Source organism: Pan troglodytes, chromosome 3 (assembly GCF_028858775.2).
Source record: "Pan troglodytes isolate AG18354 chromosome 3, NHGRI_mPanTro3-v2.0_pri, whole genome shotgun sequence".
Taxonomy (NCBI): domain Eukaryota; kingdom Metazoa; phylum Chordata; class Mammalia; order Primates; family Hominidae; genus Pan; species Pan troglodytes.
Genome location: NC_072401.2, coordinates 46,068,440 through 46,082,764, shown reverse-complemented (window position 1 = coordinate 46,082,764; position 14,325 = coordinate 46,068,440).

Here is a 14,325-nt window from a genome sequence, read left to right as displayed (position 1 = left end):
TATCTCTTGCAGGCCTCTGAGACCCGTTCCTTCCTTCCCTCACTCCACATGCACCCACCACACACAGACAATACCATGCACACTAGTAGCATGTGTTGCCTGAGAGGATACCTACTGATTTGATGGGAAATGAGGCAGACACTGTAGGAGCTATGCACCTACATTCCAAATAAACATTTGCTGAAGATGACTTGATTGGAATTCACGTAATTTTTTGCCAGGTATGACAGTAATAATGCCTGACAAGAGGAAACCTGTCAATTGATTTCACGGAGATGCCCCTTAGGGTTCCCTAGGCCCTGACATTACAAAAACAGCAAACTATACAAGTGGCTCACAAGGCCATCACCATGACCACTTACAACTTGTGTTCTCTCTGCTAGTCACAAGCCTTGAGCCATCAATGGGATATACAACGTGTTGTGTTTCCAGAGGTAATAATGGATTTTGATTGATCCTCCATCACTCTTTATCCTTGTGAGGAAGAGCATGGCTTCATACAATGTCTGACTAGACCAAGAACAGCATGGAGTTAACTACATTATGCTATGCTATATTACATTTTTTTAATATTTTCACTTTTTATGCTTGTTTTAGTTTGAGCTTTTTGGCTACTTTGTTTTGTTTCATTTTGTTTTGTTTTTGAGATGGAGTCTCGCTCTGTCACCCAGGCTGGAGTGCAGTGGCACGATCTCGGCCCACTGCAACCTCCAACTCCTGGTTTCAAGCGATTCTTTTGCCTCAGCTTCCCAGGTAACTGGGACTACAGGCGCCCGCCACCACACCTAGCTAATTTTTTGTATTTTTAGTAGAGATGGGTTTTCACTGTGTTAGCCAGGATGATCTTGATCTCCTGACCTCCTGATCTGTCTGGACTCGGCCTCCCAAAATGCTGGGATTACAGGCGCTTTTTGGTTACTTTTTTACATTCTCAATCTACTTGGAAGGCAGAAGAGTTTCCCTATGAAGCTTCTATAATTACATTTCCTCCACCATAATGAGCTCAAACTGACCACCTATCTTTCAATCCCAAATCAAATTCCTAGGAGGGAGAATGCCATTTGTTCAGCATGAGCCGAGTCCCCACATCCGGTCCAGTCAGTAGGAATGGAACAGAATTATGTGTGGATAATTGCAGTTGAGGACACTTCGTGACAGCCAGCAGGCAACTTCCAGGGAAGGCAGCCACCACGCTACTCTGAAACAATCACCCAAGGGTGGGCCTCCAAGAGTGTTGTTGAAACAATAATGACATAAACTCACATTTAGATGGCACTTTAAAGGTTACAGTATGCTTTTGTATACCTTTTTGTGTTTGTTTCATAATAATGGTGAAAGAGAGGATTTTGGAGGAGAGGAAGACCACATAAAATATATTCATAAATGTCAGCCAGATGTGGTGGATTACTCCTGTAATCCCAGCACTTTGGGAGGCCTAGGGGGGCGGATCATGAGGCCAAGAGATTGAGACCATCCTGGCCAACATGGTGAAACACTGTCTCTACTAAAAATACAAAAATCAGCTGGGCGTGGTGACGCATACCTGTAGTCCCAGTTACTCGGGAGGCTGAGGCAGGAGAATCACATGAACACGGGAGGTAGAGGTTGCAGTGAGCCAAGATCACGCCACTTCACTCCAGCCTGGTGACAGAGCAAGATTCCATCTCAAAAAAAAAAAAAAGAAAAAAGAAAGAAAAAAATCTATGTATCTCTCTCTCTCTCTCTCTCTCCCATCTATCCATAAATATCTCTAAATACTGACACACATATTTTAAAAACCTCTACCTACAGAGTTTATACTATGACTTAGTGAATTATTATGGTCTGTGTATGTGTTGTGTGTGTGTGTGTATGTGTGTGTGGGGGGGTGAAACAATAAAACAAAGAAATAACAAATAAAAACAGTAGAATAAAGCAATATAAACAATATTTTGCGAGAAAGGGACAGTACACTGAAAAAAAACTTAGAGTGAAAGCAAATGTAAATGTAGTCATGGAACTTAAAAGTTGTAAAGATTTGTATATAAACAATTTGTATGTAAACAATGCTAAGAATTTGGAAAGTGACAAGAAGTTTTCTTTCACATACCAAATGTACTTGAACTCTGAAGCTACCCAAGAAAGGGATCCTACTGGGTGCATGACTCAGGAATTCTACTGCATGAAAAGAGCCAAGCTAATGATGGTAGAGTGAGGAAGAAAAATGCAGATGTAAGCTCAAAGCTAAAAAGCAAGGCCAGGAAGGGCTGGGAAGAAAACACTGGAAGATCAGAGATGAGGGAACTGGAAGCCAGCAGGTGTCACTGATCAAGACAGAAGCTGAGCTAAAAAGCTGGGGAAAAGCTGGGCAGGCATTTCTGGGCTCAGAGCCCAGGAAACACTGTCTTAGTTGGTAGATCAGGTGTCTAACAGGGAGGGAATTCTCATTTGAAGCTTGAAATGGGCTTGAAGTTCAAAAAGGCAAAGCATCCACCCTTTTTCAAAACAAGGACATGAAATAAAATTCAGTCCAAGCTGGAGGCTGAAGTAGAAAATCCCAAAGTCAAGTTCTAAAGGAAAGGTTCATGGATAGGAAGAGGGAGTAACTTTAGAGAGTTCCTGACAGGGCATACCAATGTTTAACCCTGTGTGGAATGGCTTGAATCTCAGAGGAATCTGTATTTGAAATGTGTGTCTAATTTTCAGTTCCTCCTCTGACACCCACAGTGGTCGAATATTCCATGGACTGCACTGAGGTGGTCACGATGATAGCCCTGTAGCCTCACTGTCCCATGCCACTAGTCATATGTGCTTACTTAAATCCAATTTTAAATGAATTAAAGTCCAGCTTCTCAGTCACTGTAGTCACATTTCAAGGGTCGATAGCCACATGAAAACAACAATTGGACAGCACATATATGGAGCATTTGTATCACCACAGAAAATCCTATTGGATAGCACTGCTCTAGAGAAAAAATGATCAAGGGAGACCCTGAATTTAAGGTTTTCATCTGGGAGGGGAAGATATCTCCTTCTAATTCCTGGGAGAAATCCCAAAATAAAGGAATCTGCAGAAAAGAAGATCCCTGTATTTTAGAGTTGCCAAATTTTGTCACAACATCCCGACCCCCTCAGGTTCCCTCTGTCTTCTTTCCTCCCCTTTCCCTTTTTAATATTTTCTGTCACAGAAAGCAATAGGGCAGGCAAAATAAACAGAATAAGAAACTGCTTAGTCACATCAGCAGGGCTTCTTTGAGGACAGATACAGTGTCCTTTTTAGTCCCCATTGTTTGCTGCAGGCTCAACACTCTGTATGTGCAGATCTCTTTCATGGCCCCTTGGGGATCACTGACATCACTTAAGAAATCCTAGGATTCTCCCAGTATGTATTCCTGGCAACCATAAATAAGTTTTATACAGTTACATGCTCCAGTTCACTATCCTGGTTGTAATTATTTAATCAACAGGGTAAGTCATCACTTCTGATCAAGAGGATTGGTGGGTGGGGGCTTGCGGGGTGCAGCAGCCTCCAGGATGGAGAATACCCACATACACAAAATGCAGTCTATTCTGTGGCTAGAGAAACAGGCATGAGAATAATTACCAGCAAAAAGTAATAATATTTTCACTGACAGTTGAGGGCAGTTAGTTTCCCAGGGAGAAGCACTGGTGGCAAAGGGCTTTACACAGGGAGGCCTTTGTCATTTTATGGATGCTCATCTGTCAACTGTCAGCGTGTTTCAAAGGGACTCTGCCCATAATGTTTTCCTCTGCACCTTTCCCATCATGGTGGCCCAAATTTCCCTGACTAACCATTCGTCTTCCTATTTGCCTAGTCTGGTCTCTTACAATGAGTGGAGATGTAGTGGTGATTCTGCAGCTGCAAAGAGTGAGGAAGAGGGGCGGGTGGCCTGAAAGGGAAGGCTGGAAGGAGGGGGAGGCTCAAAGAATGAGCTTAGCATCTCTATGGAAGCACTTCTGCCCAGAGAGGAGTTTTTTTGTCTATACCGTTGTTCCTTAGGAAAAAAGGGTTGAGCCAAGTGTGAGGTTGGCAGGACAGAAGCCGGGGACCCTGCAAGGCACGGTAAATCCTAACACCCGCACACCAACCCTAGCATTCTGAGGCCCCACCCACGTGACAATATCATTCTCTTGAGTTCCAGGAGGAAATTAAGTGCGATTGTCTGAGGCATGATAGTACATGAAATTGGCTGTGATGATTGTGAATTATACATCACAGTTCTATTTGTTCTATCACATTGTAAATATCATAAATATTTTTGGCAAGTTGGAGACCAGTGCTAAACCATGAACATCAGTAGGTTGAAATTCTGAATCTTCCACATGCTCAATGTACGTTTATCAACAAATCCCTTCAGCTTTCTAAGATTTTATTTCCTCCACTGCAAAATAGGAATGATAAAAACATCTGCCTTACAGTTGTTTGAGGATTAAATGAAATAATGAAATGAGAGAGACTCCTGAACCTCTAACTAGGTCTTGACTGTGCTCCTTTGCTGGCTGTCCACTTTCTCATTCTTGCTCAGTATCATTTCTCTTGGATTTGACTTTTCCAAATTCTTCTTCCCCCTTCCCCTCAGTTCCAACCTCACTGTGCATGGCAGGATGGGCTCCCAGACAGCCTCTCATAGACCCGGCTCTGCAGCCCCAGCAAGCCTGGATCCAAGAGCATGAAGTAAATAATCAAAAAGGCCATACACTGTTCACATTCCATCATTATTTCTCTTGTGAATTTTTTGCTTATGTCCTTTACCTATTTATTTAACAGGACTTTTTCATACTGATTTTTGAAAAATGTTTATATGATAAACTTATTAGAGCTTTATGTATTTTATATGTTATTTCTTTTCTCCATTTTTTTCATTTACCTAATAATTGAGAGTTTCCTTGCTAAAAAGTGTTTTTTTTTTTTTGAGACAGAGTCCCACTCTGTCACTCAGGCTGGAGTGCAGTGGTGCCATCTCAGCTCACTGCAGCTTCTGCCTCCGGGGTTCAAGCGATTCTTGTACCTCAACCTCCCAAGTAGCTGGCCACCACACCCAGCTAATTTTTGTATTTTTAGTAGAGACAGGGTTTCACCATGTTGGACAGGCTGGTCTAGAACTCATGACCTCAAGTGATCTGCCTGCCTCGGTCTCCCAGAGTGCTGGGATTATTGGCGTGAGCCACTGCACCTGGCTGATGCAAAAGTTTTAATTTTGTGCTGCATAGTCAATCTCTGTCTTTGTAGTTTCTTCTGTTTTATGTTCTAAAGTCCTTCATCACCCTAAGATCTGACAAAAATCAATTTTTTCCTCTTCTGTTTTAAAACATAAAATATTTATTTAAAAATTAACCGATTATTTAAAATTTAAAAAATTTAACCAGCTGGTTAAATTTTGGCTTTCTAGTGTCTGAATTATTTTTGACATACATGGAATGTGCTACCGTGTGTTTTGAGAAGTTAGAAAGCCAAATTCTCGCTTCCCCATATCTGACAATTAGGTTGTATGTACAACTAGGTTGTAAATTCAGCTTGTCTAATTGATGACTCCACTCCTTAACGTCCAGTGGAGTCAGTGAAATTTATAAAGCAGAAACAGTTTTAAATTCACTTCAGTAGATGTGGCTCTGTCTTGGGTTCAAGTGTCATTGTGACATTCAGTATTAAGGGTCAGGGGCTCCAGGCCAACCAGGTTAGTTCTAGAACCAGGCTATGACTAACCAAGACAATGCCCTTATGTAAATTAAAGAAAGGCATCCTCCAGGTGTTCATAGGCCCTTGAATACACAGCTTGGCCAGTAGAGCTTTTTGTGAAGACAAAAGGCATCTTTTTCTCTGGGTTGATGTGGCACACACCAGGACACATGGCTTGGGGAGCAGAAGCTGTGTTGGCCCCTAATTTCAACCCCTAATTATTCCCTCAGCTAAACACCTTTGGGCAGCAAACAACCTTCATAACCATACTAGGTGGCCTTATGTCCCAAGACAGTTTTATGAGTTTCTCATTAAATGTGTGATCTACCTAAAATCCTACCAAGACATTTCTTTTCAGCTTAAATTATTCAGAGTCAGTTTTCATTACCAGCAACCAAGAACCTAGATTGGTATAATGTTGATCTAGCTGTATAGTCATATATATGTGTGTATATTTTATTTATTTACTCAAATATCATAAATTATTAACCTACAGACCTAGTAACATTTATTTTAATATATCTATTTCTACTCTTTTGAAACCCCACCTTCATAGTAAATTATTTCTTTTATACACTAAGGTATACTTGTAAATATTCTTCCTGTCCCATTTAATCTGTTTATTCTTACACTTGCAGGTCCCCCCTCCTCAGCCGACCTTCTGGAGGCCCCCCTACAGAGCCCACCTCTGATACTGGAAGGGCCAGAAGTATGAAGGGATACAGATAGACTTATATGTTGGAGAAAGGAAGCTGAGGCACTTCCTGCCTGATAGTCTCCAGGGAAATAAGAAAGAAATAGGAAGCCAGGTCAAGGATACCCAACAACTGACTTCTAAACACAGGCTGACCTTCCTGGGGGTACCTTTAAGAGCCACACTAAAGGTGCCAGTTCCTTTCTTTGAACACAAATCTATTGAAGACAGGGATTGTATCTTTCTTTCCTTACAGTCTGGTGGAAAATCTGTAGTTGCTTAATACAAAAGCAATTGAAAACAGTTCCCTGTGACAGTGTCCAAGTGGTTTGCTTTGGTGTTTAAATAAAGCAAATTTTGAAGCAGATGAGAAATATCATTAAGCTCCCTGACTGTGCCGTCATATTAAATTTCAGCAAACTTGGTGGCAGAAGAGAGTAAAGAACATGACATATACAAGGCTCCATCTACCTTGGCTTTTTGGCTTGAATATGAATGAGCTGTGGCATGAAAGCTCTGTATGTGGTCAGAGCCCAAATTCCACAGGTCATCATTGCATTTCCTTTTGCCAAAAAGATGTACACCCGATTTTCCCAGGGTGGTCTCAAACTCCTGGCCTCAAGCAATTGCCCCTCCTAGGGGCACTTTCAAAGTGCTAGGATTACAGGCACGCGCCACCGCGCCCAGTCCTTACTGAATTTCTTGTCTTCGTTGAATTGTCGCTGACTTTCTAAATATCTCCATTAGCCAATGTATCATAATTGATAGTTAATAATTATATTTTGGTTTTTGAGGTTGTCATTGTCCTCATCAATAAAGGCAGTTACTAAGACTGTACTGTAAAAACCCTTGAGCTTAGCATTGTGCTTTGAACTTAATAGATATTCAATAAATGTGAAAGAAGAAAATAATTGCCACAAAGACATACAGTTCTTCCATGCTTCTGGGAATTTCAGAATTTATCCTTGGATTAAGTCAATTAATAAGAGGTATGTATTTCTGGATCCCAAAGTATTGCCTTTTGCCACCTCCATCCACCATATGATAAATACTTTAACTTAAATATGCCTTAGAATGATTTTATCAGCTTATAATGGGGGATGTTATAAGAGATAAAGTTATAAAATAAGTATTTGCTATGAAGCTAATTGAAGACGTAATTCATTCTATAAGTACCCAGAGGAAACAAGTCTGTTCAAAACAGTGATGCTTCTTTGGAGCTACTGGTTGGTTTTTATCTTATGAAGATGATTAAAGCATAATCAACAGTATCTTCTTCTTTAAGCAGTCAAATTGGTGGCCCACTTTTGGCAAATGGATATGATTTCATGCCGTACTTTTAATATACTAACCTGATGGCTGGTAACATTTTACTTCCTTACACTTTTGTTTTGCCTCAATCTTCTCACCTCCTGTGAATTTGTGTTACCATATGCCTCTTCATAAGCCATCTTAAATCCTTTCTGGGATAAGGTGGGGTATAAATAAACAAACAAGAAATGTGTAATATATGCTTCTCTGCTACACTTCTGTGCATTTCCCTGGAGGTACTAAAACAATTGTGAAAATAAGGCCAAAGATTTCTTTTCAGTTTCCTCTATAGTCCCAGAGAATCGCTTAGGCTCACTAAAACCATTCCCTAGATGGAGTCAAGTTGCTTTTTTAGTAATTCCATTCATAAATACACACTGGCTGTCTAGTAGAGCACTTGAAATCTTGATAATCAAAAGCTTATTGTGTGTTTGAGAAGCCTGAAAGGAAATTGAAGCTAATACCAAGGGAGAATAGAATAAAGTTAGATGTTTTCCTTCAAAACCAGCAGGAGGTCATTTAAAGTATAATGTAATGCACAACGTTTAACTTTATGAACCTTTTCGCTTTTTCTGCTCATTTTGTTTTGCATTTACAGTAGTAAGGTTACTCTATCACACATAATTAACTTGCCATCTATAGAATGAGAAAAAAAAATCCAAGGTTGTACTGATACTTTATAACAGAACAATAAGTATGTTTGACATTGTAAGTTTCTTTGAAAAGTTCAGAAGTTAAAAAAAATTAGGGACTCTATATACTTACACCTTTACTAGTTATTTATCCTTCCTCCCCTCTCTACTCCCACACCCAATATACAATTATGAAGTAGAAACAGAATCACTACAGTTAAAAAAAAGAAAGAAAGGAAAAAGAAAGAAAGAAAGAAAGAAAGAAAGAAAGAAAGAAAGAAAGAAAGAAAGAAAGAAAGAAGCAATTTAGGAAAAAAACACAATGGAAAAATGGGAAACACTATTGTCACTAAATCTGCATCAACAATGAAGTCTCTCTGGGCAAGTATAAAGGAGATGTTATGATTGGCACCCCTGGTGCCAATCTCTTCTGGTCTCTGGAAATATTTTCTTGGACCTTTGTCCTCTAAAGTCCCTAGTTCTGCACTCTGAGACCTTCTCCTCTCTCAATTTTTCTTTATGACCACATGTGAGGTGAGCACTTGGAACAACGCCTTTCTGGGGGGTTCACAGTTTTTATATCCTGTTTCCAGCTGGCACAGCTTTTGGAGCCCAGGGATTACTTCAGAGGCTGACCAGACTTTTTCAGACCCAGTTTGTGGTTTCTTGGGCTATATTATCCCCTCAGAAACTTGGTAAACTTCTAATGATCAGTGTGTGCCCAATCTGTTGCATGTGTGGCTTGCCCTAGCCAAAATCTGGCCTTGAAATAGTTTTTAAGTACAAAAGCTTTGGACTTTTACCTTCCACTGCGATTAATTTCTTTTCTCATACCTAAATTATGGCTCCCTTAGAGCTGTCTGAAAACAACCTCCTTGAATTGATATTTGCCTCAAAGCTGGCTTCCACTGTCTTGCAGAGAACAATGATTAGAAGATGCTTGAAGAGTATGTTGGGGCAGAGTCCTATGTGTAGCTAGACAGTCATTGCTTATTACCAGTCCATTTAGGATACAAATGCAATTAGGTTTTTCATCTCTGCAAGACCCCAAATTACTGGATATTCAAGAATTTGTAGACCATGAGCCAAGAATATTCTTTTCTACTTCTACTTGCAGATAAGCTAGCTCTGGCCTGAGTTTATCTTTCTCTGCTGAGACTTTGCTGAAAGTGGCATAAAGTGGCCAACACACACCAACATCCTGAATTTTCCCTGAAGCTTCAATCAGATCATGGTTTCCCTTCCAAAGTCCTGCTGGAAATGATTTAACCAAATGTTTTGCAACATTTCAATCCATCTACAACTCTACCAAATCCACTAAGCCAATGGCTCATTTTGGGTGTTTACTTGGAGAACCCCACAGCCAGATAACAAAATCTGAATCACTTAGGATTAGATTTGGCTGAGAGTGATACAAACCCCAAACTACCATGTGTGGGTTTTTTGTTTTTTTTTTTTTGAGACGGGTTTTCGCTCTTGTTGTGCAGGCTGGAGTGCAGTGGCATGATCTTGGCTCACTGCAACCTCTGCCTCCCGGGTTCAAGCAATTCTCCTGCCTCAGCCTCCTGAGTAGCTGGGATTACAGGCACGCACCACAAGACCCGATAATTTTGTTTTGTATTTTTAGTACAGATGGGATTTCACCATGTTGGTCAGGCTTGTCTTGAACTCCTGACCTCAGGTGATCCACCTGCCTCGGCCTCCCAAAGTGCTGGGATTACAGGTGTGAGCCACTGCGCCCAGTCAAACTACCATGTTTTATATCACATGGTGTGTTTTTCTCAAATGTACACAACATTTGAAAATAAGTGGTTCAGGCTGGCATGGTTATTCTTCTTCTTAAGTGCTTAGAGGCCCAGGTCTTCCTCAGCCAACCACCATGTTTGCCCTAGGATGTTTCCCATGTCCTCATGGCCCAACATAGACCACCTGCCATTATATCCACAATCCAACCAGCTGCTACTTTCAGCAAAGTCTCACAGGGGCAAAGAGGAACTGAAGAAAAGCATGTTCCCTCTCCAAAGTTGCACACATCATTAGAATTTACTCACATGGCTACACCCAGGAGCAAATGCAGTCTTCATTTTGTTGTCTAATTTTATTGAATCATGTACTTAGCTAAAAATTGTAGGTTCTGTTATTACAGGAAAATATGAGACTGGATTTGGGGAAATAATAGGAGTAGTTGCTCACAGTTGCCTAGATTACAGAGTAACTGGGCTCAAACACTGAGATGACACCAGACTTAAGGGTCATGTTCTCAAGCCGTGCTCTCTGAGCAGGAGCATGGTGGAGGCAGGCAGTTTGTTGACATGGTCAAGCAGTTGTCTGTCTGCTTGGAGACTAGGGAATAAAGGGAGTCAGCTAGTTGTATGTGCCATCTTATGGGGACAGGTCTCAGAGACTTAGTGGAAAATTTGATGAGATTCATGAAATTGTTGTCTAATTTTATTGAATCATGCAGAAATGAAAGATAGTTTCAAAAGCCTATTAAAAAGCTTGAAACAGCATGGGTAACAGTATTGTTTCCTTTAGCATAAAGTTAACTTGGGAAGAGAATGGAAGATTTAGGAATACTAGAATGAAGCGGCAGATTGTTTTCTCTAAAAGTTAAAAAATAATAGGTTGGAGGGAAAAAAATGTGCTGAGGAGGTTAAACTTATCTTGAGAATCAAGATCAGACAAAACTGAGATTCCAGACAATTGGAGGATGACAGATATGGCAGGAAGGAAAAGAACTGTGAGAAGAGTATGGAAGAAAATGTTAAGGAACAAGTTTGACGAGAATCCCTGTGTTCTCAGATACTACATCTATTGCATAGAGAGTATATATTTTATACAAATACTGAAAAGTGACTTAATGTTTTGAATTAAATTTCCTGTATGATCTTATAAGCATTCTCATAGCCTGGAAGTTTTGAAGTAATGACATTTCATGTGATTGGAAAGATTTACTTTTTTCAAAAGAAGCTGATCTGATAGAAGTAACAGGGAAATGACTATATGATAATAAGGATATGGTGAAAATCCACAACCCTATAGAAGTTCCATATAAATCTCTTTACAAAAATGTAATACAAAGAAACAGAAGGAGGTTGAAGAAATGGGACATAGATATGTACCAATGGCTTCCATTCTTTTCGAGACTTCGAGGTACTTAGAAAAGTAGTGACTTCAGGGCCTCACCAAAGACCCACCAGACCACAGTCTACTATCCAGGACTCGGGAATCTGTATTTATAATGTAAAAACAAAAACACTTTCAAATTTTTCATCCTGGGACTGGCTTTCGGGAACTGCTGCTACAGACATTCAATGAGAAGGAAGGGAAGAATGCTGCTTTCCTAATGTGGATCACAAAACTGGCGCAGAGATGAAACAGAGACAAAGTCTAGTGGTAGTGCTGGGGGCAGCATCCCCTGTCCTTCTGCAGTCAGCTGCGTGTTTCCTCCTGATGAAGCAGAGCAGCTAGTACATTCTGGATTTTTTTGTTGTTGTTGCAAATGGCACTTTTCAAATTTGAGGAAGAAATGAGGGAAATGTGTACCAGGACTGTTCTAGCTTCTTCCAATCTCCTATCCAGGGTGTTATTGCCTGAATCCAAAAGAAGCCAAAGGGCTCAGGAGCTGGTGATGGGTCAGCTGGGCCTCTGGAGAAAAGGACAGGGTGAAGGCAGGGTGGACCTTGAGGGGCATGTGGAGATTTGGGGGGCACTGAAGCGGTAGGAACTAGCCAGCCCAGCCCCAGCACTGCAAATTTGTGTGGTCATTCTTCATATCATAACCCAACCTGTTCACTATCCCTAAAAAACTTCTTACAGAGCTTCATGGCCATTCATAAAGATGGAGTTGCTCTGGCTAAAGAAAAGAAGTTTAAATCTAATCAGAGAAATGCAAATCAAAACCAAGATGAGATAACATCTGACCCCAGTCAGAATGGCTATTATGAAAAAGACAAAAAATAACAGATGCTGGCAAAGGTTCAGAGAAAAGGGAATTCTGATGCATTGTTGGTGAGAATGTAAACTAGTACAGCCACTATGGAAAATGGTATAGAGATTTCTCAAAAAAGTAAAAATATAATTACTGTTTGATCCAGCAACCTCACTACTGGGTATCTGCCCAAAGGAAAAGATCAATATATTAAAGTGATACCTGCACTCACATGTTTGTTGCAGCACTATTCATAATAGCACAGATATGGAATCAACTTAAGTGTATATCAACAGATGATAAACGGATAAAGAAAATGTGACATAGATACACAATGGAATACTATTCAGTCATAAAAAATGAAATCATGTCATCTGTAGCAATGTGGATAAAACTGGAGGTATTATTTTAAATGAAATAAGCCTGGCACAAAAAGACAAATATTGCATGCTCTCACTTACATACAGAAGCTAAAAAATTTGATCACATGGAGGTGGAGGGTGGAAAGACAGATAACAGAGGCTGGGAAGGGTGAGTAGGGGAGAATGGGAGAGGATGAAGAGAAGTGGATTAAAGGGTACAAACACACAGTAAGATAGAAGGAATAAATTCAAATTTTGTAGCACAGTAGGATGACTATATTGAACAAAAATGTATTGTACTTGGGTGATAGACATTCTAAATAGCCTGACTTAATCACTACACATCATATATATGTAACAAAATTTCCCACTTGCCCCATAAATTTGTACAAATAAAAAAAATGGAAATGATGAGGCAGGAAATGTGCATACTGCTACTGTAAACACTTGAACTGAAAATGGACCGCTCACTCATTCTGTCTTTCAGTGGTCTCTCTAGCCAGTTGGTGGTATTTTGGCTGGCAGATCATACTCTATATACTCTGGAAAGATAAGGTGAACCTTCATCTCAAGGAATAAATGATGGTTGGAATGAACAGAGGGTATAGAAGTCTATATTAGGTTTATTTATTAATCTGAAGTTCAATATTTCTTTTGACATACAAGCATTAATCTCGAGCAGAAAGGAGCAGGAAGAGTTTATTTCAGTTTTATTTGCTGGTGTTTCCTTAAAGCCATGTCTACAGCCATCATACTGAGATGAAATTGGTTTGGTAAAAGAGCTAGGGGATCAGTTCTAGCTCTGGAAAGGAGAGAAATGTCTCGATAGAGTGAGAATTTATAAGATCTGAAAATTGGACATAATGGGTTTCGTGGAAACTACCCAAGTGCCAGGGCTGCAAGAGATTTAGAGCTGTTGCATAATCTCTCTCTGGCTTTCAGCAGAAGCAGTCACTGTGGCTACACTGGTCTTCAGTGAATTATCCCCAATGTTCCAGATGGCATGGGCAGCAGGATTACATGATAACATGGGGGTAAGTATCAGAGGCTTTCAAAAGGCATTTATTAGAAATTATTTCTGACAAAAGGTTAGCAGATCCCGTCCTTTCAAATTTATCAGTACTCTTTTTATCTATACTTATCACAGTGCTGGGTACACAGTAAGAAATCAATAAGTACTTTCTTCTATTTGATTAAAATTTGCCAACATATAAACACAATTCTGTATCAATATTTGCTATATTCACCAAATATATATTAATTCCTACTATGCAACTAGAACTGGCCAGGCACTAAAGTAACAAAAAAGATAAATGACATGATCTCACCTCTCAAAGGACTTACATTTCAGTGCAAATAAATATATAATTACAAATTATAATACAAGCCATGAAAGAAAAGAGCTAAAAACTTTGAGTGATTTTAATGGGAGGACATGATTTGGTTTAAGGATTGAGAATCTCTGCTCTAAGAAAATGACATTTGAGCTGAGATGTGAAGGATAAGTAGGAATCAACTCCTTGAAAGAAGTGAGCGTTTCAGACCTTTAAAAAAAATCAGGGAAGATAAAATTCTGAGGTATGAAGAAGCAAGGAGCATTCCAGGAGGGCCAGTGTGATAGGCGCTCAGGAAGCAAGGGGAAGCAGGTGAGAGATGAGGCTGGAGAGGTGGACAGCAGCAGGTTGTGGCTCTTATACAGAATCATTTATTTTAAGAGT